The sequence below is a fragment of the Hemicordylus capensis genome, chromosome 3, assembly GCF_027244095.1.
Source record: "Hemicordylus capensis ecotype Gifberg chromosome 3, rHemCap1.1.pri, whole genome shotgun sequence".
NCBI classification, from domain to species: Eukaryota; Metazoa; Chordata; class Lepidosauria; order Squamata; family Cordylidae; genus Hemicordylus; species Hemicordylus capensis.
This window is the reverse complement of record NC_069659.1, coordinates 245331322-245355419: the sequence shown is the minus strand read 5'-3', so window position 1 is coordinate 245355419 and position 24098 is coordinate 245331322. Positions and strand designations below refer to the sequence as shown.

Genomic DNA, 24098 nt, shown 5'->3' with positions numbered 1-24098 from the left:
GGTGCTGGGAGACTTCAATGTTCACTTTGGGACCTATTTGTCCGGGGCAGCTCAGGAGTTCATAGTGGCCATGACAACTATGGGCCTATCCCAAGTGGTCTCTAGACTGACAAACACTGCAGGTCACACGCTTGATCTGGTCTTTTATTCTGATCAGGGTGGTGTTCCGTCGGTGGGGAATCCTGTGATTTCCCCATTGTCATGGATGGAACACCATCTGGTTAAGGTTGGGATTACAACCACTTCCTACCTCCGCAGGGGCGAGGGGCCTATTAGATTGGTCGCCTGAAGAGGTTATCGGATCCAGTAGGATTCCAAGAAGCCTTGGAAGGATTTAATGTTGGTTTTGCCAGTGATCCTGTTGATACCCTGGTTGAGAATTGGAAACTCTTGCTCACCAGGGCAGTAGACACAATGGCTCCTAAGCATCCCCTCCAACCTGCTTCAAAATTGGCCCCTTAGTATAGAGAAGAGCTACGGGGGCTGAAGCGGCAAGTTAGGCGACTGGAGTGCAAGTGTAGAAAGACTCAACTCAAATCCGACAGATTACGACATAGAGCACATTTAAAGATCTATGCTCAGGCGATATGTGTGGCAAAGAAACAATTCTTTTCTGCCTGTATTGCTTTGTGAGTTCACGTCCGGCAGAGTTGTTCAGGGTGGTGAGGGTCTAGTATCTGCCCCCTTTCCCTCGAACCAAAATTTGGAAGCATCAGTCACCCGCTGTGATGTGTTTAATGAATTTTTCGCAGACAAAATCTCTCGGATTAAGGCCGACCTAGATGAAGACTCCACAATTAATTTGATGTCTGAACTGGAGGTGTCCAACAACTCCTTTTATTTGATTCGACTAGATCAATTTCAGTTTGTGACTTCTGAGGATGTGGATAAGCTGCTTGGATCGGTGAGGCCTATCACTTGCTCTCTTGACCCTTGTCCAACATGGCATATTCTATCTAGCAGGGAGGCTGTTGTAGGTGGCCTAGTAGAAATCATAAACTCTTCTCTGAGGGAGGGCAGGATGCCTCTTTGTCTAAAGGAGGCAATTATCAGACCTCTTCTAAAGAAACCTGCATTAGATCCCTCAGTTGAGCAATTATAGGCCTGTCTCCAACCTCCCGTGGCTGGTCAAGGTAATTGAGAGGGTTGTGGCCTCTTGGCTCCAGACGGTCTTGGAGGAAACTGATTATTTAGACCTATTTCAAACTGGTTTTTGGGTGGGTTATGGGGTGGAGACTGCCTTGGTCGGCCTGATGGATGATCTTCAATTGGGAATTGACAGAGGAAGTGTGACTCTGTTGGTCGATTGGAGATTGTTGCTCTTCAAAATCTGAGCTTAAGTATGGTGTCCCTCAAGGCTCCATACGCTCTCCAATGCTTTTTAACATCTACATGAAACGGCTGGGAGAGATCATCAGGGGATTTGGAGCTGGGTGTTATCAGTACGCTGTTATCAGTACGCCTCCTGCTGTGAGCCAGCGTGGTGTAGTGGTTAGAGTGCTGGACTAGGACCGGGGAGACCCGAGTTCAAATCACCATTCAGCCATGAGACTTGCTGGGTGACTCTGGGCCAGTCACTTCTCTCTCAGCCTAACCTACTTCACAGGGTTGTTGTGAGGAGAAACTCAAGTATGTAGTGGGCTCCTTGGGGGAAGAGCGGGATATAAATGTAAAACTAAAAACTAAACTAATCTACTTCTCCATGTCAACCTCTTCAGGAGATGGCATATCCTCCCTAAATGCCTGCCTGGAAGCAGTAATGTGCTGGATGAGGGAGAATAAACTGAAGCTGAATCCAGATATCATGAAAGTACTTATTGTGCAGGGTCAGAACTCCAGAGATGATTTTCATCTACCTGTTCTGGATGGGGTCACACTTCCCCAGAAGGAACAGGTCCATAGTCTGGGAGTACTCCTGGATCTACACCTCACCTTAGTTTCTCAGGTTGAGGCATTGGCCAGGGGTGCTTTCTATCAGCTTCAGTTGATACACCAGCTGTGCCCGTTTCTTGAGATCAATGTCCTCAAAACAGTGGTACATTTTTTGGTAACCTCCAGACTTGACTTCTGTAATGCACTCTATGTGGAGCTGCCTTTGTACGTAGTCTGGAAACTTCAGTTGGTTCAGAATGTGGCAGCCAGGTTGGTCTCCGGGTCATCTCGGAGAGACCATATTACTCTTTTGCTGATGGAATTACACTGGCTGCCGATAGATTTCTAGGCAAAATACAAAGTGCTAGTTATAACTTATAAAGCCCTAATGGCTTAGGTCCTGGGTATTTAAGAGAGTGTCTTCTTTGCTATGAACCCCACCGCCCATTGAGATTGTCTGAGGAGGTCCGTCTCCAGCTACCGCCAACTTGTTTGGTGGTCACACAGAGATGGGCTTTCTCGGTTGCTGCCCCAAGATTGTGGAATGTGCTCCCGGCTAAGTTACGATCCTCCCCATCTCTGGCTATTTTTAGAAAACATTTGAAAACCCGTTTTTTACCCAAGCTTTCTCAGGTTTTTAATAAAAATTAGTTAGTTTAATTTTATGGTTTTTAAATTCTATTATTTTAACTTTATATGTGTTTTATGCTGAACTGTTTTAACTTTTTTATATGTTTTAATTGTTGTTGGCCGCCCAGAGATGTAAGTTTGGGCAGGGTATAAATTTGATAAATAAAATAAAATAAAATAAATAAATTACTGCCCTGGTGAGTTCCCTATTCCAGATTCCCAGCAGGGCATCAACAGAATCTCTGGCAGCACCAAGATTAAAGTCCTCCAAGGCTTTTTGGAATCCTACTGGCTCCAGCATCCTTCTCAGGTGGACCATTTTAGTAGGTCTACCACCCCTGCAGGGTTGGGTTGTGGCCATGAAACCAACCTTAACCGATAGTATTTAATATTTGACTGCACTAATAAGAAGTAACTTATAAAGTAATTATAAAGTATACTTTATAAAGTATATACTTATAAAGTATAAAGTAATAATTTCAAAGTGTGTTTGATATATTGCTCATGCATTTGTTTGGATATATTTGATATCTCATAAAACATTTTTCTTATGCAACAAAAATCATATCTGACTGTATTTGATCACTGACATGCAATGGTATTTAGCATTCAACTGTATTTGATAGGTATGATTTTATAGCAACTGACAGAGGATGGCATGGCACTTAGTATTTCATAGCTTACGAGATTTCACATTTGACACCTGCCACAGTGAAAAGATGCCACAAGTCTAAAGCAATCACATGTTGGCATTTGTGATAACATTCTCTACTAAAAATTCAAATTTGTATTTCAGTTTTGAAATTTTATGTTCAAAATGTGAAAAATTTTGGAAATATATTGGATTTGAAAATATTGGTTTTAGCTCCCTTTAGGAAGGATAATAGCTTGAGCAAATGCTATCACAGGTGATCTTAAAGCCAGCATGGTGCTTTGCTAGTGCTCCCTATGCTAAGGCTGGATGTTCAATTAGCGGCCAAGAACAGAAGACAACAACATGGCAAATCTCTCTCTCTCTCTCTCTCTCTCTCTCTCTCTCTCTCTCACACACACACACACACACACACCCCTAGTGTTCTAGAAATATCTATAATGAAGACCTCAAGAGGGTTCAGTCCCAGATTCTGAGAATATGGAAGCCAGCTTCACATACCATTGCATTGACAATTCAGCACACCCTGGCCATTGCGCGGAATGCACAGTCGTCCCCATGTGACATGAAAAGCAATCCTGTAAACAGTGCACAGTTTTTAGCAATTAGATATCTATTATGAATACCCAGCAGCTGCAGCTGGGAATAGTTTCAAGCATGAAGTGTTTGCATTCTCTAGGCAGGTTACGAGCGGGAGGGAGAGAGTTGGGGGGAGAGACAGCTGCAGTCAGGTTTATTATTTGTTTATTCAGCCAAGCCCCTTCTGTTTTTCTGACATCACATAGCAGGCCTGTACTTTGTGGTCTGAATGTCCACAGATTCAAATTGGGGCTGCACTTTCCTTTTTGAGAGAAATGTGTGATGTTTTGCAAAATGCTTTCATGAAGAATAAATGAAGACTCCTCACTAAACACAAAAGAGGTTATCCCTCCCTGCTCCTGATCTGAGTTTTTCCTTTCCATTAAGAAGCCTGTAGATTGTGCATTTGTTCTGTCATAGTCATAAGAGCTTGAATGCCTTTGCTAACTTACACACTGACCCTACAGAGCAGGCCTGCACAACATAAGGCCTGAGGGCCGGATTCGGCCCACGGGGACTATTTTACTGGCCCCCAGGTATCCTGCAGCAACACAGGAGCTGGAAACTGCCTTATAGTGCCCTCCTATGCATGTTTTCTCATAAATATGTTCCATGGTGTTCCAAGCGAGGCTCACTCCCATGTATGCATGCCTAGGATTGCAGCCTGAAAGCAACGACTGTTTAAGGAGAGGAGAGGACTTGGATTTGTTTGGAGCTGGCATGCACTCCAGCAGCCCCACTGTTTGAGCAGGGACAGGACCTATTTTCTGGCTACTATCTCTTGTTGAAACTATAGGTCCATTGATAGGGGGAATAGATCCACAAGTAACTAATAATATTTTAAATTTTAATATAATGTGCTAAAAATCGACTTCGGTCCCTACATACCAAGTAGTGGATGGTTCCGGCCCACTAGGGCATTTGAGTTGTGCAGCCCTGCTATAGAGTCACAGGAGTTGCAGAGATGCAGGAAGGAATGCCTGCCGCTACTGCTACTGAGGAGCCGAATGACACATTCAGAAGTATCACCTGGTACAACCTTCCTAGATCCCACTTCAGAATCCAGTTGAGGAATAACGTATTTGAATGTTCACCTGTGTCATCAACACATTGGTGGAAATCTAGCCTGTCAAGGAGAAGATTGTTGCCTAGCAGAGCCTTCTGTGATGTACTTTCTGGACCCCAAGAGATGTACTTTTTGTTTTTAATGTAGGGGAACATTCAAACATACAACCCCACCTAAAGTTAGATGTGATGCTGTCCAAGGAAAACTGGCCTCATGCAAGTTCTGAATCTTTAGTTTAAAAAGATCTTAGTGGCAAATCACCATCCAATCTAAAGTATTTATGAACCTATCTTTATAATAGATAATCTATACGCTGCATTTATTTGCTGTATTTGTGTAATTTTCTTCTTATCTTCTTCTTTTCTGTAATTTTTCTTTTCTGTTAAGTAAAAAAATATTTTTTTAAAAAACTATTAAGGCATACCCGTGGCTAATCCTGCACATAGCAGCTCTTGCCAGAGTTTGAGAGTGAGCTGCCGGTAGGCAGGGAGAAAGAGACAGTGGGGTGGGGGAGAGAAAGAAGAGGAAGTAGCAGTGAGGGCGGAGAGAAAGAGGCGGAGGAAGCAGCGGTGGAGAGAAAGAGGTGGTGGTGGAGAGAAAGAGGCAGTGGCGGAGGGGGAGAAAAAGTGGCAGTGGGGGGGAGAGAAAGTGGTGGCGGGGGAGAGAAAGCGGCAGCGAGGGGAGAAAAAGCGGTGGCGGGGGGAGAGAATGGGGGGAAGGAGGGAGGAGAAAAAAGGGACAACTAGAGGCTCAGATGCTCTGAGCCCGCGCCAGCTAGTAGAAGAACAATATCACTGGAGCACAGTATTGTGCCATGCTACCATTACCATAATGTCTCCCCTCCCATCACAAAAAAAATTCCACAAAGCCTCCATTACTAGCAAAAGCATCTCTACATTTAAAACCAGCTTGTTGATTTCCAATTCCAAACACACTGATTAAAATAAATGCAAAACTACATATGCCATTTGTTTGATGTAAATTGAAGGCTTTGTAGGAATTGCTTGTTATATTAATTTTGAATTTTGTGTAAGCTACCTTGAACTCCAATTTGATGGAAAGACGAATTTAAAAAAACAAATGCAATTATTCCCAACAAGGGGATTAAAGAAATGCATGGAGGATAGACCTACCAATAGCTAGCAGCCATCTAATATCTGAATTGATGACATCTAAATGGATATTAGATTATTAGATGGAACCTCCATGTTCAGAGGCAGTATATCTCTAAATTCCAGGTGCTCAGGATAAACAACAAGGAAAGCTGCTACATCCATACATACTCTACTTGTGAGTTTCCCAGAAACCACTTGTTGACTGTTGTTGAAATCAGAATGTGGAACTACGTAGACTTTGGGTCTGATCCAGCAAAGATTTTGTTCTTATGGATATATTCAATCATCTAAATATCGAGAGGAGATGTAAATGAATGCAGAGTAGTAAGATAGACCTGACATAAGGATTTCTCTCTGACTACAGAAGCACTTCAGTAAAATGCATCCCCAAATGTAATGGAAAGGATGAAAGATAACTGTAACAACTGCTGTCCTTAAACCTCATAAAGATCAAAGAAGATCCGATGAATTACCCTGCCCATTGGTACAATTACAAAAATGTGTCATGCTTAACCTCTTAATGTCTGGAGCTTTAAACTCTGAGCTTTTTGATTGCCGATGGTTGATCTGTAAATGTCTGCTGGCACCAGGGAGAACTGGAAAGACTGTTAGTGTATTGATTGTGATGCAGCCAGCAAGTAAACCTATCAACATTTATTGTTATTCGGAATATACCAAAAGTACTCACTGCCTTAATTCTGATTTGACATTCTTATCCTCAGCGATGTCATCAAACATTGAAATACTCTTCACTATGTAGCACTGTGGTGTCATCTTATTTACTATGCAATCCTTAAGTGGCTGGGCCATGTGATTAATTGGCAAAGAAGAAACATGGTACTGGTGCAACAGGAGATGGGGGAAACAATGGCACCAAACATGATTGGGGAAAGTGGTTTTTCCTTCTTACACTTTCCGCCACCCCAGTAATATCCCACCTCATACAAAAGCACTACTTTCAAGCTGAAAACTGAATCAGGAGAATGGTCAGCCAAGCCCTAATGTATACAGTATACATGTATTGCTGGTCTGATGACAGTACACTAATTTTGTTTATTTGTAGTCCATTTCAGACAGACTCACTTAGGATTTCTCAGGGAAACAATTCAGAAACCAATAGGCAATAAAACTGCTGTGTTCCTTGTGTTGTTTACATAATGCCCTCCTCCTGTCCTTGGAATGTCTTGAACACAGCCATTTAGTTAACTGCTTGGCTGCTGAACATTTGTGTTCTTCATTTTAAATTTGGTGGTGACATGAATTCTTCTATGAAGCATGTACAAATACGAGACTTTCCTCCCTGTGCAACCTCTTCCTGAAATTCTGAAAGAATTAAAACAATTACCTCATGATAACAATAGAATGAAACATTGTGACCCATTTTTAGCCCTAATTTTACAAATATCTATATATTGCTGGCACATAAAAGCCAATCAAATACCTGAAGACTGATTTGAACCTGCAACCTCAGAGTTACCTGGTAAATTGCTGTAAATTATAGATGTATCCACAAGAGCTACCAGGACTGGGGGAGGGCACCAAACTGCCAGGAGAACATCAAATGATAGCTGTAACCATACAAAGTTTCTTACTATGTGAGACTGATCAATTAAGTGTTTACTTACGTAACTATTTATGAAGTGCCTGAAGCTTTGGTAGGTACTTGATATGAAACAGGCAAGTTGCTGTCATTGGCCTGCAATGAACATGAAACACAAAGAAAGGGAAAAGGTGGGAGTAGATAATCATAAGACATTTTATTCATGTACCATTTCATCCTCCACATCAGAGGAAATACATTATTATTATTATTATTATTATTATTATTATTATTATTATTATTATTATTATTATTAGGTTTATATACCGCCCTTCCAAAATGGCTCAGGGCGGTTTACAATTAAAACAAGCCACTACAACAATGAAAAGCTAAAACAAATTAAAAACAATATATCAACAATTAACAATTTAAAAACATTTTAAAACAACAATTAAAAAGTTACAGTAATTAAAAGCCCCAAAATCAGCTTAGAATTTTAAAACCCTGGAAAGCCAGGCCAAACAAATACGTTTTAAGGGCTCTCCTGAAGGCTAATAAAGAATTCAAATTACGGATTTCCGCAGGGAGCGCATTCCACAGCCCCGGAGCAGCCATAGAGAAGGCCCGCCTCTGAGTCGCCACCAGACGAGCTGGTGGCAACTGGAGACAAACCTCCTCAGATGACCTTAATGTGCGGTGGGGATCATGCAGAAGAAGGCGCTCTCTAAGGTAACTCGGGCCTAAGCCGTTCAGGGCTTTAAAGGTAATAACCAGCACTTTGTATTTTGCCCGGAAACCTATTGGCAGCCAGTTCAATTATTTTTAAAAAGGGATAATATGGTCTCTCCGGGTTACCCCAGAGACCAATCTGGCTGCCGCATTCTGAACTAATTGAAGTTTCTGAACTACGTACAAAGGCAGCCCCACACAGAGTGCATTGCAATAGTCAAGCTGGGAGGTTACCAGCTGGTGCACCACTGTTTTGAGGTCATCCTCCTCAAGGAATGGACGCAGCTGTTGAATCAGCCGAAGCTGATAGAAAGCACTCCTGGCCATGGCCTCCACCTGAGAAACCAGGGTGAGGCCTGGGTCCAGGAGTACTCCCAAGCTGCATACCTGCTCCTTCTGGGGGAGTGTAACCCCATCCAGAACAGGGAGATCTAACTCACTCCTCAGATTCTGAGCCCCCACAATGAGCACCTCCGTCTTGCTTGGATTCAGCTTCAATTTGTTCTCCCTCATCCAGCCCATTACTGCCTGTAGGCAGGCATTTAAAGAGCGAGTGCCATTTCCTGAAGATGAAATGGTGAAGTAGATTTGGGTGTCATCAGCATACTGATAACACCCAGCACCAAATCTCCTGATGACCTCACCCAGCGGTTTCATGTAGATATTGAAAAGCATTGGTGACAGAATGGAGCCCTGAGGGACTCCATATAACAGCTCCTGCTTTGAGGAGCGACTGTCACCAAGTTCCACCATCGGGAATCTACCCGAGAGATAGGAATGGAACCACTGCAAAGCAGTGCCCCCTATTCCCAACTCCTCCAGGCGACCCAGAAGGATACTATGGTCGATGGTATCGAACGCCGCCGAGAGATCCAAGAGGACCAACAGAGTCACACTCCCTCTGTCGATTCCCCGGTAAAGGTCATCCATCAGGCCGACCAAGGCTGTCTCAACCCCATAGCCCGTTCTAAAGCCAGTTTGAAATGGGTCTAGATAATCAGTTTCCTCCAAAACCGCCTGGAGCTGGTTAGCCACCACCTTCTCGATTACCTTGCCCAGCCAGGGGAGATTGGAGATTGGCCTATAACTATCCATCGCTGAGGGATCCAGGGTAGGCTTCTTAAGAAGAGGTCTAACTATTGCCTCCTTCAAACAAGGAGGCACCCTACCCTCCCCCAGCGATGCATTTATGATGTTAACTAGGCCATCTCCAACAATCTCTCTGCTAGATCGAAGCAGCCAGGTCGGGCAAGGATCCAGAGAACAAGTGGTAGGCCGTACCGCACCAAGCAGCTTGTCCACGTCATCAGGAATCACAGATTGAAACTGATCCAACCTAATACTGCAAGAGGGATTGCTGGATACCTCCCTCACAGACCCTGCAGAAATAGTGGAGTCCTAGTCGGCCCGAATACAGGAGATTTTATTTGCAAAGAATAAATAATTATGTGCTTGTGCAATTCCTCTAGCAAACATAGAAGCTCCTGCAATTTTGTATTGCCCACCTGGCCCAGGTGGGCAATGTAGGAAATAAAAGTATGATAGCTGGATTTGTTGAAGCTCTACATGCCAGGGTCCCTAATGCATACGTGATCTTGCTAGCCACATCTGGGAAACGAAAAGGATGAATCATGTGACTGTGCCACTTTAATAGAGAAGCAGAAGTGAATGCAAATCAGTTTGGCAAGAGACCCCCAAGAATTTAGTGGTGTGATCAGTGATGTGCAGAGGCATTACAGAAATGATGGATACAAATCAGCTGGACTTGTTCCTATGGTAGGAAGATTTTTATAGCACACTGCACCAGTGGTCCCTCTAATTTTTCTCATCTCTGTGTGGAATGAGTTTTGTTCTGAACGGCAGTATTAAGGCAGCATGTAAGCCCGTGCATTCAGAAAGGGGCCTTCCTGATTCGACCTTAGCGGGATCTAAAACTAACTGAGTGGACATAAAAAAACTTGTGAGCACATGCGCATGCACACGCTTTAGAGGGAATAGTGTACTGCACACATTTTTATACACTTTTGTACCGTTATATAAGTGTAGTCACATATATAAGGGTGCACTGTGTACCCAAGATGCAATGAAAATGGAAATTTACCCCTTAAGAACCATCACAATCAGGGCTGATAAAGACTGGCATGTAAGAGTGGTAAAGGGCTGATTCAAATGATCGTTTGTCTGCTGGCCCAACCACATGTAATTAGGGCATGTGCTCATGATAGACACATGTCCTTTCCCCCTCCTCATGCACTGTGGCATCTTTCCCTAATTGTAAGGTGTGTGCATGCGGGGTGAGGGGTGTTCATCTGAATTGTTCTTCTACAAGTGCTGCACATACTAGTTTAAACAGGAGGGGGGGAGGATGTGTATGTTCATGCGCACACACATCCTTAGTGCATGTGATTGGGTTGGCAGGCAAAGTATGGTTTGAACTGGCCCAAGTAGCTAGCTTTTCCATCCTTTCAATGTATTCTCATTGGTGCAGGGATGGGGGGGATTGTGATTACCATTAAGGATTGCATATATGGAACCAGGCTGTGTTAGACATTCTGTAGGAGTACAAACACAATATGGGAAGATGTGATCTTGGACTCATGATATTACATGAAGGCTTTATTTATTTATTTATTTTATTTCTATACCGCCCTTCCAAAAATGGCCCAGGGCGGTTTACACAGAGAAATAAACAAATAAGATGGATCCCTGTCCCAAAAGGGCTCACATTCTAAAAAACACAAGATAGACACCAGCAACAGTCACTGGAGGTACTGTGCTAGGGGTGGATAGGGCCAGTTACTCTCCCCCTGCTAAACAAAGAAAATCACCACAGTAAAAGGTGCCTCTTCGCCCAGTTAGCAGGGATGAATGAAGCAGAAAACTGATTAATCGCCTTAATCAGAAGAAGGCTGATGTGGAGAAGTGTCATGGCAGCTAAAGGTGTGAGTTGTGAGCTGGGAAGTCTCCAGTTAAATCTTATCTTAGTCATAAACTCACTCAGGACCAGTTTAGAGGGTACTTTTCCAGCCAATGCAATTAAAAGGGGGATGCACCAAGAGCATGTGCATCCTTTGCAGATGTTCCAGTGCCTTCTTAGCATGCTCCTTTATGGCCTGTAGGGGGCAGACTGTCTGCTCCTACGTGCACTTCAAATACCACCCCCTACACCCACTCCAAGTACTAGTTTAAACTAGTGAAACTGTGGAAGACATACTCCAGGAGGCTTTACAGACAGGGCTTCTACCCCGAATCTTCTTCGGAAGAGAGTGTGTGCGTTCACACTCCAGCCAAACTTGCCCAGAAGTCCCTTCAAGATCCTTGGACCCACTCCACACACGTCAGGCTTTGTCTTGCAAATTCTAGCTTATTTTGGTGTATTTCCAAGTTTTAAAAATGCTGGTTTTAAGCTACTTTTTCTGAAAACGCCGGAGCAAATAGGGAGAGGCACTGATGTAGAATCATTAGCATGATAAGAGGCATGGTCTCTTCAGAAATGCAGATATATTGATTGATTGATTGATTGAGTGTTAAATTTGTATACAGCTTTTCATTAAAACAATCCCAAGGCAGTTTACACAAAAATTAAAACAAGACTATAAAAATGACAATTAAAAATTTAAGCTAAAATATAAAACAAATCTGATATAGCTCTTCAGGAGGCATCCCATGTGAACTTACATCAAAACAAAATCTGAGAGCAGAGGTTGCTTCCCTCAGTGCTGCGACTGTGATTCGAAGTGTCTTCGTTCAACATTTACCCCGCAGCATGAAGCCATGTGCAAATAACTCCCAGGTTTATTTCAAGGCGTGCTCTCAGTGCACCCTCCTCCGCCCATTGGTGGAGACCGCACAAGATTAAATGTGTGTGTGTGGGGGGGGGGAGGTATCATCCAAATGGACTCTAACTACACTGTTCTCTCAGCATCAACCCTCCACATCTACAATATAAGGATATATTATACTCTCGGTAGCCTAACACTATACTGCCTATAGGCTATAGACCTCCTTTCTGGGCTGATGTAATGTAGACATGAAGATCTTTGAAACCTGAAAGGCTTCATCAGAAATAAGAATTCAAGTGTGAAGGGCGAATGAGTGTTGGGAGTGGGGGCAACAGGTGGTGGGGAGGATTAGTGGGGTTGTGGAGAGGATTAGTATGGTGTGTGGGTATTTTAAGTGTTAGAGATTGATGGAAGCTGGTGAGTGATTTGTGGCAATGGGTTAATAACTGTGAAGCCTTGTGCTTTTAAAATTAGTCATATACAAAAATGATTGATTTCCAGATGTGTGTGATTTTAAAAACCCCTTTATGCTATGATATTCAAAACTCCAAATTAAAAACAATCCTTGATCAAACACTAAATCGTTTAAAAGTAAAATGTTACGCCTTAGGATATCACTATTCTTGCCATGGGGAAACTACGTCCTGCTTTTGGTTATAGTGCCTGAATTACAGAGGGACCAAGAGGCCCAGCCCCCTTACCTTTTGGGATGGCCCACTTAGTTACTGTTTTAGAAGGCTGCAAGGGGGACGTAAAGGTGAAGGTAAAGTTGTGACGTTGAGTCGGTGTCAACTCCTGGCAACCATAGAGCCATGTGGTTGTCTTTGGTAGAATACAGGAGGGGTTTACCATTGCCATCTCATGTGCAGTATGAGATGACGCCTTTCAGCATCTTTCTATAGATCACTGCTGCCCAATATAGGTGTTTCCCATAGTTTGGGAAACATACCAGCGGGGATTCAAACCAGCAGCCTCTTGCTTCCTAGGCAAGTTACTTCTCCACTGCACCATTAGGTGGCTGCAAGGGGCACACAGTTTGGCTAAAATTGAGGGAAGCCCATTGATGGTGTTTGTGAATTTCATTAAGGGTCCTCTGCCTTTCCCCTCACAGTTTGAAGCTGAGTTTAACAATTGTTACTTCTGACTCTTAAACAAATGTTTTCACTTATGGCCCACAAAGAAATATATTGGTTAGTATGGCAGATAATAATTAATCTCTCTTTCAAGTTCTGTGTTACATCAGTACTACAACCTGTAGATTGAGAACCCTATGTTACATTAATAAGTGTTCTATAGGCAGCAGCACACACAAACTTTATTTCCAATTCCTGCTCTAACTTTCATTATCATTATAGCCACTGCATCCCTTACACTGCAGCAACACAGTTAAAAAAACATAAATCAAATTATTTGCAAGCTCCACTTAATAAGGTTTAAGTCTGGAAATTAAATAGCAAGTGATAACCATAAACATTTTTATTTTTATTCACCCAGGATACTTGGCTGGAGCCAGGAGATCAGTTACTTAACTATATGTGTTCCCAAGTGAGCAATTCTTTAATACTCAGAGAGCTGTGATTACATTAGAAAGCATTCCTCTAGCATGAGAATATATTTGTTCTCTTATAGTTGTAAACAATTTATAAGTGATAGAGAATAACCCTGCCCTTCCCTCTGAACGTGATACCAACCACTTCTTTCATGAAACCTGAGCTCCAAAGGACAATAACGGTGAGGTAAATATATAAATAAATACAAGTAGTTCTGCCTACTTTCCTTTCACTGTCCCTATAACCAGACTAAATTTGGTCCAAATTGGTTAGACAGTCCACAAGTCAGCCCACTTGCACCTCAAATGTTTATGTGTCTGCCATCTTGAATCAGGATGAATGACATCATCACAAACTATGCCATTGAGGTGTCCCTATGTGTTCCTACAGCTGTAGCAAATTTGATTTAAATCAGTTAAGCGGTTCACAAGTTAGCCCACTTGCGCTTCAAATGGTTAGGCACCTACCATCTTGAATTGGGGTGGATGACATCATCACAAACTAGGTTGCTGAGGTGTCCATAAACATCACTTCCTACAACTGTACCTGATTTGCTGCATATTGGTCCAGGAACTGTGAAGTTGATGGGAAGGGGGAGTTCTCTCTCTCTCTCTCTCTCTCTCTCTCTCTCTCTCTCTCTCACACACACACACACACACACACACACCCCAAGGTGATGCCATAAACTTACTTTCCTCAAGGGAAGTAGGCTAATAAAGTCTGCATAGAGTATTGAGAAAGGTCCAAATACATTGGAATTGGAACCTTTAATGTCATTGATCCAAATGCTCACACCAGTTTCGAAAAGTAATTTATGAATTTGTAAAAACCACATTTCCCTCAATCCTGTGCCATGCATAGCTTTTTAATGTCTTTCTCTCCTTGCATGAATTTCTCGCCTATCTTACCTTGATATCCACACTCTTGTCACCATTTTACTTGCTGCCCTTAAAGGCCAGTGACAGAAGATGGTGGTTGGGGTAAGAGAATCAGAACTCGGGAGGGGGAGTGTCTCTGGAAAGGAGGCATAGATATGTGCAAAATGCATTTGGGGGTGCTTTGAGTTCCCCCATAAACCTTTGTATTTATATCCATGATCATGTCACTTAACACCCTTAACATCTTTCAGCTACCCTGTTATACTTAAAACCAGGGAGGTTAAGCAATCAGGTTTAACACTAATATGTGAATGAATATTTTGCATGCTTTCAATGCATGTTTATATTGTTAAAGTGAGGATTTTAATCTGTATTGTACATACAGAACTGGAGAGGTGGGGTTGGTAGATATTTTGGATTCATTAACATAATATGATAGATCAGACAGAAGCTTAATCTTCAGATACCTAGGAGTTCTCAATTCCCAACACCCCTTTTGGCTATTGTGGTTAGGGATGATGGGAGATGTAGTCCAACATCTGGGAACCCAAGGCCCCATCACACAGTATCATACAGTATGCTGCTAGTCCTACAATTGGCACAGTGTTTCTTTACACTGATTCTTCACAATTTCCCACTGCAACTCTTCTGTATGTGAATATTTTGAGCAGTGCACAAGCTGTGGAAGATCAACTGTATCTGAAAAGGACTGATGATTCTGGCATAATTTTAACACCAGGAGTCCTTTACAGACTGTTATTTTAACAGTACTGTTGGAGGCAGGTGGGAAGGAAACCCTAGAATATGTAAGACACAAACCACACATTTTATTGTTGTCTACAGACAACTCTGATCCAGTATGAAAAGCTCCGTATCGACCAATATTGGTGTTGTCTTCATTGCAGGATTCCTCTATACAGAATACAAAAGGTTACCCTCTAAAATAAGTCAACATTGTAGTTAAAGCTAAAAGAACACTGTATTTTAGGTTTTTAATCCATGAATTGTAGGGGAAGAATGGCAGTTCAGTCCCAACTAGCAGAGCAAAACCAGCTTGGTGAGAATTCAGCCAGGCAAGAGGTCTGGAGACAGTTCTTTAAGTTTGAAGAACAACAAGGATTTATTAGAAGTTACAAAAAGATAGGAAAGCTGAGCTTAAGGCTGAAAGGGGAGAGAGACTAAACAAGCAGCCATCTCTGGAGAGACAAAGTGGAGACTAACACTGCAAGAAGAAAGAGGGGAGGAGTCCAGCACTAAAACCTCCCCCCCAGTGGTCACTATGAAACATTGCAGCTGAGAGCTGATGCTGCCAGGGTCCTACCTCCAATATGAATCACATCCAAGTGCAGCTGTAATCAAGACCATTTCAACTTCTATTTGCACCCTTAATACATGGTCCCCCAACCAACTAAGCTAGCATACTTCAATACAAGGTAGTTAATAGCCCGATCTTGTAAGCCATTGCACCAGCAGAGCAACTTGGAGGTTCAGGTGGTTTTATGTGCACATTAGGACCCAGTTCTATTCCTTTGCACAGTGCGCTGTGCACAAGCCTATACCAACTTCAGCTGGAATTATTGAGCAGGGGCACAGTTTGCCCAGCAAGGACCAGAGACAAAGCCAAGTAGCTCCACCTTCTTCATCACATGAACACAGGATTCATAATGTATCTGTATTTGTGGAATTGGATAGATTATAATAACTCCCAACTTCTATTTAAAGAACCCATGTTTTCAACAAAGGCTCTCCAAATATTCCTGAAAACCTTCCTCTGTAGATTATGACATTAATCATTCACCAGATATTAAGTATTCAAGATCAGCATATGACATCTAATGGCATTTAATGTATTATTTCAAGAATAAATATTTTACCTTGCTATTGCATGGAGAGCTGTAAGTCTACAAGGAGCCTTTAGCATCCCTGACCTGAAGGCTTCTTTACACAGCGGACTGGGCATGGAGTGAGAGGGGGAGTGATTTACATGTCTCTTCCCACCCTCCGAAAGCCCTTTCCTGTTGTATAAATCCTGAAAGCTGTGTGACCTTCAGGCACATATGTATTCAAGTGGTCTGAAAATAGAACTCTTGTATTTCCCCTCGTGATGTGATAGAAAACCTCAAGGTTTTCATGAAACATCAAGGTCCCATGATTTCACCATGGGGAGTGGGATGCAAAAATTCTGTTTTGGATGATAAAAAGGATAACAAACAGAAACCACAAGTACTTGTGGCACTTGCATTTCCTATTATTCCTATGCCATCCCAAAACTTCCAAACCAGGGCTGATTTCAAGGGTTGACATTGTTGGGCAGGTACCAAAGGCCCACAGCCCTCAGAAGGTCCCACTTTGTGTTGGGAATTCTCTCTGGTAAGAGATACCCTTCTATTACAGCAGAGTGCACTAAGGCACAACACAGTGGAGTCTGCCTAGGCATGCGTGTATGCTGAGAGTAAAAGAAACTTGGAGCCAGTTCATCATTTCAAATCAAAATAAGGAGTCTTTATTGGTGAACTCCATTCTAGATAGGAAAGTGGAGAGATAGGATCTCTAATCTAGCTAGCTAGCTGGATGCAGAGGGATGGTTTCTGCATCTCTGCACACATGGTGCAGGGAGAGAGGAGTGTGTGTGTTGCAAGGGAGAAGAAAGGGAAGAGGAAGAGGAAGTAGCAGGGAGGAAGGAAGTCCCTGAGAATAGCAATCTACATATCAAAGGGATAGTGTCAGAGCAGAAGAGAAAGGATGACCAATGTCTTGACCCCTCTAGCCCTCTGACTCACTAATCTGGCCCCCTCTGTCACTGAGACATGAGACAGCACAGAGTCCTTCACTTCCAACACTTTGGACCTCTGTGCCTATCGCTTTTGTGGAGTAGTGGTGCAGTGACTCTTGGCCAAGAGTGGCCTCCTCTCTCCCAACCCATCCGCCAAGACAAGCTCTACCAAGAACCTTGTGGGGCGGGCGGGGGGCTCCATAAAGAGCAGTTTTCTGAGGGTCCCCTAAAATCTGATATTGGCTCTCTTCCAAAGCTTATCTTTAACTCCAGTGGGGGGAGATGTGTGACATTTCAGCAAATTTCCTTTCCCCCCACTATTCATGTCTATATGATTGCCAACATTTTAGTCACATACGAATAGAATGGTAGATCCACAGGAAAGTACAATAAGTTAGCATTTCCAGCCCCCCTGGATTGGCCTGGAGACTCCAAGAATTGGCATCAATCTCCATGTGACTACTGAAAGCAATCCTGGAGATTTTAATGGCTTGATATTCTGAAAAATATCGGAACAATACTGAAAAAAGAAATCTCCAGGAATAGCTTCAGTCAGCTGGCAATCTAGAGTCAGTCGGTCTCTTTAGGCACTGGCATTTCAATCTGTTCTTACGGAGAATGAATACTTTTTCAGAATCTAGGATGGAATAAGGCTGTACAGGAATATTTTGACATCAATGAATAAAAATTAACTTAATTTTAACTGAAGAAGTTTTTCTGTCAGAAACAACAGCTCACATTCACGAAAGAAATAGGAAACCACTGTCTGGCAATGGGTCTGGTAACTGCTGTCTAAAATGTGTTATTCAGCATTTTGACATTTACAAAATCATTGCTCTTCCAATACCCCCGCAGACCATTATGTTCCACCCTACAAACATTTCCCCCTTACAATTCCTTCTTTTCTACTGTTGCTTTTGTTGGAGATGGAATTCCAGTGCATCAACCTTTTGCACCTACTATCCTAATGACCACTGGGGGCATTGGGAGTAGAGGTAGTTAGTGAGGGTCTCCTTACCTGTCTGTACTCTATGACTCCAGAACTGACTCTTCCACACTTGCTGTGCTGAGTCACAATCCTTCCTTTCCTCCTAGAGAGAAGGTGGAAACATCTCCCTCCCTCCTCACCTATTTATTATGTAGTCCGTTAGATTAGTTTCAGGTCCTTCCTATCCATGTGTACTTAACCAATAAATACTTAGTATTTAGTTCTACAAGGATCTCCATGTGTTTTCTCAAAATAGCTGCAATAACTAAACCATCCTCTGCTACCCACTCTGTAACTGGAGTGTGTGCCCATTCCTTAGTGCTCTGCTGTTTTGCTCACTGGAGTAAAAATTAACAACCTCTAACAGCTTTTGCATTGCATGAATTGAATTGAGATGACAGTGTTAGCACTAAGTTCTTTGCTGGTCTGAACTGATGTATATTCACAGAATGTATATAAAGCATGCTCACACTAACAGACGTCCTGTAGAGCAGTGACTTCCCCCTTGTTCATCACTCTTGCAACATGCATGAGTGTAGGCCGTTTCATGTTAGTTACCCACTTTTGCGGGGGGGGTGTCTTTACTGTAACATTCCAGAAATATTTTTGTCTGTCCTTACCACCCTCATTTGTGACCTATAAGTGGCACTGACTATATGATGGCTGGATATAATTTGCCTCCACCCATCCCCAGTGGCCTAGTGTTGCCACTTTTCCATTCCTTTTTTACTTTTAACTGGCCCGGCTTCTGTGCTTTTAACGGAACCCTAGACACTCAGAGATTTAATAGAGTTTTTCTTGGCATGAAAAGTAGCAGGGAAAGGAACTCCTGCTACAGTTCTATGACTCAAACAGATGCTGTGAAATGCCAAGTAACCCTACCACAATAAAACTCACCTACAGTTATGGTAAAATATTAACATATGAGCTTGTTGACACTGATGGTAAAAAGGAGTCAGCTCTGACATCTCCGGGGACTTGTGCTTGGCATCCTATAGTAAATGATGCAACATGTAGTGATTCACTTCTATTTTGAGGATCTGACATGAGAGAACTGTATTGTTTGAAATAGGCATGTGCTGGATCATAATGAGATTTCATGAAATGTCACAACAGCCAGGATATACAGGCACATCATCATCATTAACTTCCAACCATATCAGTAGAATTAAAAGAATTGTATTGACCTGGTAGGGGAATGGCTGTTTATGTTTCAGTCTCTACGTGGATCATTGTCCATGGACAATGGACAGAATCTTGCTAGTTCTGTGCATAGTATTTTTATTTGTTTTATTTATGGAATAATTGTTAACTTACCTCTCTGTTAGACGCTCTCACAGTGGCTCACAGTTACAAAGTTTAAAAGAAACTTCAGCACAATGGAGAACAGGCACAGAAAAAAGGAACAACCTGAAACACACAGCAGAACAATTATATCAAGCCAAAAGCTCTTTTGCTTGCCTAAAGAAGAGCAAAGAGGTAGACAAATAGGCCTCCCTGTTGTGGGGGTAGATTTGGCAATCTAGGTGTTGCAGTCAAACAAGACCTGTATTTTGTTCTCAGCCACCAAGCATTTCATTCATTCATTCATTCATTCATTCATTCATTTATCTGTCGGATTTATACCCCGCCCAAACTTACGTCTCTGGGCGGCCAACTCAGAGCAAAACACCTGAGCAGGCTCAGAAAGAAGGTAATCCTTGAGATATATTGATCATAAGAACAGCCCTGCTGGATCAGGCCCAAGGCCCATCTAGTCCAGCATCCTGTTTTGCACAGTGGACTACCAGATGCTTCTGGAAGCCACAGGCAGGAGTTGAGGGCATGCCCTCTCTCCTGCTGTTACTCCCCTGCAACTGGTACTCAGAGGCATCCTGCCTTTGAGGCTGGAGGTGGCCTATAGCCCTCTGACTAGCAGCCGTTGATAGACCTCTCCTTCATGAAGTTATCCAAACCTCTCTTAAAGCCATCCAGGTTGTTGGCTGTCACCACATGATCCCAGAAGGTCTCATCAAACATTAAATTTAATGCATGTGCAATCTTTGTACAGTTCACGCATGTACAGATCTGTACACATATAGAGATATTGGTCAACATGATGTGCAACATTATGTTGCCATAATGCTCCAGTCCGGGGCTGCTGTGGATTCGGAAGCAGCCCCGACACTGTTCAGAATGAGCGGTTGCCCAAGTGGTACCATGATTTCCCCCATTTGCCTCAGTACCAGGAGTGCTGGCATGGCGTGTAAGATTTCCACTGGGGAAAATTGAAGTTGTGCACTCTGTGCAATCATGAAAGAGGCTTCACACTATGGGGCATGGAAGCTACCATTGTTTTAATGAACAGTTATTCCTATTTTTGTAAGTCACTCAGTGCTCATTCAATAGAAAAGTGAGATAGAAATATTAGAGCAGTAGCAGCTCTTTGGCATTTAATTGCCACTTGTAACAATCAGGCAGTAACAGCCTTTCCTTTCCTGTAAAGAGTGAAGCGGAAATGAACCCTGTCCTGACTGACAGGCAGTGACCTCTGGGGATCAGCCACTCAGCACACGTTGACCGGGACCTAGAGGGCCTGGCGGCAGGAAGTGAAGACTGTCTTTGTGGTCAGTTGGAGCCAGGCAGGGTGAACAACAGGTTGGCTGGCCAGGCAATGGCAGCAACCAGGATGACTGCAGGGGCCTAAAGTTTCTACCATGGATTTGGTGAGCTCAGGAAAGAAGCCAGGGCTTTGGCTTTGGGGAAATGTTTAGCGAGGGAACAGTTTGTTAGCTAACTCATGTTAGATTTCTTTCTTTTTGTGCTATGCAAATCCCTACAACTGGTTTATTGTGTTTTTATTTGTAATGTAACAAATCAAGGCAAAGTGAGTGAATGCCCTTTTCCAACTAGGGCATTGTAAAAGTCTCTGTAAACTCTCAAGGGGGCTTTTTGTATTTTCTTGCATTTATGTTCTATGCAATTGGGTAACCATGATTTTTAAAGTGTGCCACCCCAGTATCATCTGAGGGTGCTTTCTGAAGTATCCTTGTAGTTACTGAGTGTTCCTTTTACCTGTAACTTAAAGCTGAGAGAGCCTCAGACGGAAGCAGTCTGTAGTAGAATACAGTTTTTCTCTATTTGTTCTTTGGACTTTACCTGCTTCTGAGTGGATTTTTAACTCAGGAAAAAGGGGGTTTACTCTGGTGCAAACATGCCTCAATGTTAATTGTTCAGCAACCTACCAAGTTTTCTCACCATGTGGGAGCTGCACGTGGAGGGGTTCTTGTATTTTTCCGTTGGCAAAAAGAAGGAGATTTTACCTGGAATTTTGCCCACACCAGGCGGGAAAATAAACGCTCTTAAAGAGTGGACATGGTGGCAGTGATATAACTACCAAGGAACAGTTACGTTTTGAAGGAACAACCTTTGCTGAGGAAACATGGAGGGAATGATTCAGCATTTGTCTTCCCCCCCCCCATGGACTTGCTCTGAGACAAAGGCTGGGTTTAAATCTGCTATTCGCTACACCACTGCTCTCCGCAGAGCGTTTCCTATAGTGCAAGGCTTACTGTGTCTCAGAATGAAGTATCTCTCCTCTCCAAGCTTCTAGTGCACCGTTAGGTGGGGGGTCTGGGACTCAGGGATGAAAGGGTCACAGTGTTTCAGTATGAGTTGTGGAAATCTGATAGTCAAAACTAGGCTGTACTGCCACAGAAATTATGATAATTAGAGCTAAGGGCAATTCTATCTATCTGATGTAGGAATCCAGGCCCATGAGAAGTCTTTTCTGTTTCTAACTTGGAATTGTAGTGGTTTTGGTGGCTAACCAAAACTCAAAAATATTAAAGCAAAACAAAATGCAAAGGCACCTTAGTATCATCCAAATGGAAAAGTATGATGACATCAGTATAGATACTATGGAAGTTCTATCTATAACATGATTCATAATCTACCTGCTTATAAGGCATCTGATTCCACGAACCAGTCAGTAACTTGAAACAGAATGCTGACAGTAAAGGCAAGGTCCCTGTGTCCCTCCCTTCAGTTCTTGTCATGTTTGTGGGTACAAGTGCACATCCAGGATTGGGAGATGTTTAATCCACCAACAGTATACAGTTGAATCATCATTTTCTGACTCCACTGTCTACATCCTTAAGGTTCCTGGCTGTCTTGGCAGGATATCTATAAGTCTCTTTTCAGGAGGCTGCCAAGAAGCAGAATATCACTCCAGCGGAGCTATGCCAATTTACAGCAGCTGAGAATCTAGGCCCCACTCCACTATGAGACAGCCTATTCACTTGTGTTTCTGTCAGCACTTGTATTAGACACTTCTGCACCTAAAGGGAAAAGTCAAAATGACAGCCCTTTTGCTCTTGACTTGGAGCTCATTTTGTTATAAAGAAACTGGCAAACAGAGACAGAGAGGACAGGAGGTAGGAAAATGGAACCTCTTCTGGAACAGAGAGGAGGTCTACAACAAGTCCAGTTAGTAGCTCTCACATATCTATGTGAGAAGGCACCCAGAGACATGAGTTTGGGGCAGCATACAAATATATGAAATGAAATAAAATAAATAAAATCTACGGCTGTGGTATTAGTCTCTGGACACAATCACAGCCACATGGAGTGGTCCACATGGCCCAACAAATCTCTCTCCACCTCCTCTGGGCATGTATACACAGTACAAATTGGCTCTTCCCCAAATGGGAGGCCAGCATACTTCCTGTTTTGCCACCCAGCCCTTCCGCTCCAACGCACTGAGCTTCAATAAATTCCAAACCAGAAACTGGATTGGAGAAGGAGGGCTAAATGGCAACATGGGAAGCATTTTTCCTTTCCAGAGAATGACCAGTACACACACATGTGGTGAAGATGGGGGGGGGCTCTATAAGGCCCTGTGATGATACTCCTACATGTGTGCAGCTGTGCTCATGCTGGGAGAATTACGCCTTCTCTCCTTTAGTGTCAACTGAATATACACTGATTAGACATATGATTTTGTATTGCACACCCAACCTATATCAGAACCCTTTCTATCCATCTGTGAATTTTTAAAAAAACACCATTTATTTTGCTCTTCCCTTTGATACATCTGTGTTTTGTTTTCTCATTTTTGCCTCCCATGATGGTTGTTTTAAAGAATTAATATAGAGTAAAAGATGACACACTGCTAAATCATGTTGGCTATGGGGCCAATAAACCTTACATGCCCTTAATGTGTTTGATAGATGGTTCATCCACTGCCCTTACATTTATAGATTGCCAAGCAATACAGACACTAATGTTTGACTTGGACTATGCCTATCCCTAGATCCATTCCGTGCATATGATGGGGAGTGAAAACACATCTTTCCTCCCACCAGGCATGCCTGTTCTGCCTCTGATGTCCCCAGATCCCCATAGGGTTTCAATGTTTGAATAGGGTCTGTGCACACAAAATTCAATGCATATCAGTTCAGACTGCATGGTCAATTACTGCATTTTATTTGGGATATCAACTGTGTGTACACTGGATTGTATGTGTGTAGTCCATATTCAGGTCAGCCATATACACTGAGGCCATCTTCAGAAGTCCACTAATCAGTGCCCCCACTCTCTGAGGTGAAACTGGTGGCAGCAGGAAAGAGGGCCATCTCAGTGATAGTACCCCATTTGTGTAATGTTCTCTTCTGGGAGGCACCTACTTTGGTATGTCTTTTCAGTGCTAAGCAAAGACATTTTTATTTTCCCAACCAACCGATGTGGTTGCTAGGGAAAGGGACATGGGGTGGTAGGAGTGGTTCTCTCCCAGGTGAACTGTTGCAGATTTCCCACACAGTTGATTGCCCTTCCCCTGCCTCATAGATTTCAAACAGTACTGTGCCTGTTCTTCAGGAGAAAAAGGCTGTTAGACAGACAGCCTCACAGATGTGTGGGAAGTTATATAAGATAATACATGTAATACATGAAATGTGATCCAGCC

The 24098-nt window shown here is 42.9% G+C and overlaps 1 long non-coding RNA gene across 1 annotated transcript in view; it reads right to left on the bottom strand.

The window, feature by feature from the left end:
- Positions 1-7062: 7062 nt before the first annotated feature.
- Positions 7063-24098, bottom strand: part of LOC128350282 (uncharacterized) — a 29954-nt gene continuing 12918 nt past the window's right edge. The window contains exons 2-4 of the long non-coding RNA XR_008319235.1: positions 19472-19564; positions 7540-7610; positions 7063-7237 (exon numbers count right to left, since the gene is read on the bottom strand). This is a non-coding gene — a long non-coding RNA (uncharacterized LOC128350282). The remainder of the gene's footprint in view (positions 7238-7539; positions 7611-19471; positions 19565-24098) is intronic.